General features: G+C 40.0%; 1 pseudogene across 6 annotated transcripts; it reads right to left on the reverse strand.

Moving 5' to 3' along the window:
- Nucleotides 1-1349: 1349 nt before the first annotated feature.
- On the reverse strand, nucleotides 1350-4009 carry LOC149148575 (putative pyridoxal 5'-phosphate synthase subunit PDX1 pseudogene; annotated as a pseudogene). 6 transcript variants are annotated; one of them, XR_016262699.1, is made up of 3 exons: nucleotides 3384-4009; nucleotides 2816-2937; nucleotides 1350-2519 (listed from the first exon to the last, which is right to left on the reverse strand). The product of XR_016262699.1 is annotated as a putative pyridoxal 5'-phosphate synthase subunit PDX1 pseudogene, transcript variant X4 (transcript). The 6 variants fall into 6 exon arrangements; XR_016262698.1 differs by having other exon boundaries at nucleotides 1350-2527; nucleotides 3384-4008; XR_016262697.1 differs by having other exon boundaries at nucleotides 2625-2937; nucleotides 3384-4008.
- Nucleotides 4010-4259: the final 250 nt, after the last annotated feature.

The following is a 4259-nucleotide window of genomic DNA, read 5'->3' on the forward strand; positions in this document are numbered from 1 at the left end:
CAACTCATCAATATAGATCCCAAACAAGGTAGGGGACAGTGGACAACCCTGTTTAACCCCAATAGTGCTTCGAATGAAATCAGACATCCCATGGGCTGCGTGAAGACGACCAAGAACGGACTCATATAGGCGCATAATAGCGGTCAATAGGGTTGCAGAGATGCCAATATCTCTGAGTCTCTGGAGCAAGGCCTCCCTCGGAACAGAGTCAAAAGCTTTCCGAAAATCTACGAAACAACAATAGACTTTCGAAGAGCAGTGTCGTGCCTCCTCAATCACAATGCGAAGGGTGAAGATGTGGTCAATGGTCTAATGAGCCGGTCAAAAACCTGCCTATCCCCTAGCTCTGAGTTGTCTTGGCTCAAGGTCACTGAAGAGCTTCCTATGTAAAACAGTTGCATACAACTTCGAGAACGTGTGACCCACCATGATCGTTCTGTAGTTATTGGGATTTGAGCTGGACCCTGATTTGTGGATCAGATGGATGATGTGGTGTGACCATGTCGGTGGAAAACCTTCACGAACTACATGGTTGAAGAGATCAGCCAAGTAGCTAACCAAAGCACAGAAACCGTGCTTAAAGAACTCTGCTTGATAGCCTTCCTCGTTGATTGCTTTGTTGTTGTTCATCACCCAAATGGCCTCTCTAATATCTCTCCCTGAGAATAGATAACCGGAACGACCCATATAAGACCTGACAAAATAAAACTCAAAATAAGACTCCCTTTCCCTCCACTTGATCTCATATTAAATTAAAGAACAAAATAAAAATAAAAAAATCGAAATTCACTGCTAAGGGTGGGTCTTATACGAGTCCGTACGAGTTTGATACGAGTCGTATGCGAGTCAACAAGTCAACGTGAGTCTTATGCAGGGAACGGTCTTATGGGCGGGTTCTATGTGAGTGACTCATTTCGATATATGACACGTCAAAACCCGCAACTCACGACTCTTGAATAATGGTCATGCTTCACTGGTCTATATTCCATTTGGGGCATAACAAAGATTCATAACCACTACCGTTAGAATTATAAGTAGGTGATTGACCCTTCATTCTTCAAAAGTTCTATTGCCGCCATGCTCAAACAACACCCACCTCCAAAAGCAAACAAAGGGTGGAAACCTTTCCAAGCTAACACCGACACAGTACAACAGCATGATACTTTTTGACATGTATAGGAAAATTTTCAAAGATTATGAAAGAACTATCCGCTTAAGGAAGGATTAAATAGAATTAGAAATTAACAAATACATGAAGACCACCATCATTCTAATTGAATAAAAGGAATCTGAAATACAGGTATAATCATTTCAGTCTTAGAAAGGAGGACATCGGTGACACAGAAAAATGTTGGCAAAAACTGATCTTTGATTACAAGTTGTCTCAATTAAACACTCATTTCTAAAGATGATAATCATCAATTTCTTGAATGAGTAGAAGATCTATAAATAGATTACATAATGAGTCTCAAGCTATGCTTCCATGCAAGTATAAGTACAAATTCCATCAAATAACAGAGTTTCTCATCCAAACATCAACTTCCACTACCATTCAGATTTTACTCTGATCTCTCTGCATATCGCTCCACTTTCTCATCATTGAGATTAATTCCGACAATAGTTTCTCCTGGACTACAACTAACCTCGGCCAGAATGTGGGGATCATTATAGTGAGTCACAGCCTGTACAATTGCTCGAGCACAACGAGCTGGATCTCTGCTTTTGAACACATCTGAACCTACAAAAACTCCATCACAACCCAGCTGCATCATCAAGGCCACATCAGCAGGTGTAGCAACACCTCCTGCTGCAAAATTCACAACAGGAAGTCTTCCTAGCTGTTTGGTTTTCCCCACAAGCTCGTAGGGAGCAACAATTTGTTCGGCAAATGCAAATATTTCATCTTCATCTAAGCTCTGAAGCTTCCGTATATCACCCAAAACAGACCTCACATTTCTTACTGCCTCGATCACATTACCAGTTCGAGCATCGCCTTTAGTCCTGATCATAGCAGCTCCTTCAGCAATCCTTCTCAGTGCCTCACCAAGGTTCCAACACCCACAGACAAATGGTATACGGAAGTTATGTTTGTTGATATGATGCACATCATCTGCAACAGTGAGCACTTCACTCTCATCAATGTAATCAATACCGATGGCCTCGAGGATTTGAGCTTCCACAAAATGACCTATTCTAGCCTTGGCCATGACAGGGATGGTCACAGCGTGCTTAATCTCCTTGATGAGCCCAGGATCACTCATCCGAGCCACTCCCCCTTGAATTCTGATATCATCAGGGACTCGCTCCAATATCATCACAGCGGAAGCCCCTGCTTCTTCAGCTATTCTAGCCTGTTCAGCATTGACAACATCCATGATAACCCCCCCTCTAAGCGTTTGAGCCAGGCCAACCTTGACCGAGTACGTAGATTTCTTTGCATTGATTATTGTACCGTTGCCATAGACAGCGACAACTCCATTGCTTGCCATTTACTACTCGAAGTAAAGAATCTCCTGTATCTGAAAAACTGTAAATCATGTCAAATACAGGTATATCTCAATGGGCATAAAAAAATGCACATATCAATTTAGACGCCCATAAATGCCAGCAATAAAGATCAAAACCTGTAAATCCATGCCTCGAAACATGCACCCATAGAATTAGAAACTTTGTAAGCCCATGCCAAATGCATATATAGAGATGCCCAAAAATCTTAGATGCGACATCAATGAAAATAACACCTTATCCAGCAATCTAGCACCTGAAATAATCATTAATAAAAACCAAAATATGTATACAAAACAAGTACAGAAACCTAAATCCCCATGAACCAACGTCCAACACGAGATGCAATATCCCAGTCCAATGAACCCATCCTCACAGAAAGCGCAGTTAACCCTAAACCCATGTGAACATCAGTCTGAAAAGCCCAAAACCCTGCAAAAACCCATTTCAGAACCATGGATAATAATACCAAAATATACTGAATAACAGCGCAAACATACCAGAATAAAACAATCCTAAAATAATAAAACCCTGCAAACCCTTCTCGGAATCATGTACATTAAGTACAAAAGCTCAAAAACGACTACATGCATAGACAAGAATCCATCTGAAATCATCCCTGAAATGCTAAAACCGTTAAAACCCAAATTCACAATTAGCATAACACCAGAACTACCGAATAACTTCCTAAACAAACTTCAGCCCAATATGACAAACAGCAGAGCAACCTATTGTATTAACAAGCAGTCATCTTCCATTGCTTATCATTATACCATATTATTGTAAACTAATAGAAATAAAAGGCAATGGATTGACGAATCAAAAACGCGTAATATAACTGCAGATTTAGAGAATATAAATGCAGCACCCTGACTTACTTGGTTAAGGCTTTGCGAGGAAGAGGGCAAGGTGAGTCTCGAGGCTCTGCGAATGAAGGAACCCACCAAGCTCGATGGCCTCCAAGAATGCACTGATAATGTCTTACCAGATATGGTATTTATAACTGCCATGGCCGCCCAGTACAAATCTCGTGCTTCCAGAAGTATGTCCATGGGTTTTCCTCTGTTTTCATGCCAGAATTGAAGGTACCCATTGCGCCAAATTAGAGTGGGACCTGTATTCGGCCCCATATTTAGGATTCTCTGGTAAAACCGATTCAGAAATGCTGTGAGGAGCAAACCTGGACTAATTGTATAAATCCGACGGGTCTACCTAACCAACGCCATGATTGTGAGATTCCCTTATCGAACAAAAGACGCGCACACAGTCAAAAAATTTCCTCACACTCCCTTACAACTTGCCATACTTTGCTTTTTAGCTCTGCGGCACTGCAAAACCCACAAATCTGTGATCGACATGTCCATTAAGTTCGCAATTTTTGAAATATTCGACCCCAACACTTTGCTTTTAGATCTCAGCGTGAAATCATTTGACAAAATTATAACAGCATGTATATCCATTTGTCAATTTTTTATACAACAAAGGTCAAAGATTTTCTCAATGTTGAATCACACTAGCGTTGCTTTTACTTTGTTTTTAATAGTTTTTCTGTATAACGTTGCTTTTACTTTATAGTTTTTTCTTTATGCTCAATCACGCTACCGTTGCTTTTACTTTGGATCATGTAAAAATAATTTCAAGTTGAAATAAAATGTGGTGCAATGAATTTTTCGAGCATATTTCAAAATAAAAATAAAAATTATAATATTTGGTTTTTTAATATAATTCAAAATTGTCACCTATAATTATGTTGA

Source organism: Pinus tabuliformis, chromosome 9, assembly GCF_031772625.1.
Source record: "Pinus tabuliformis cultivar Carrire ecotype Pingquan chromosome 9, CPIR1, whole genome shotgun sequence".
Lineage (NCBI taxonomy): Eukaryota > Viridiplantae > Streptophyta > Pinopsida > Pinales > Pinaceae > Pinus > Pinus tabuliformis.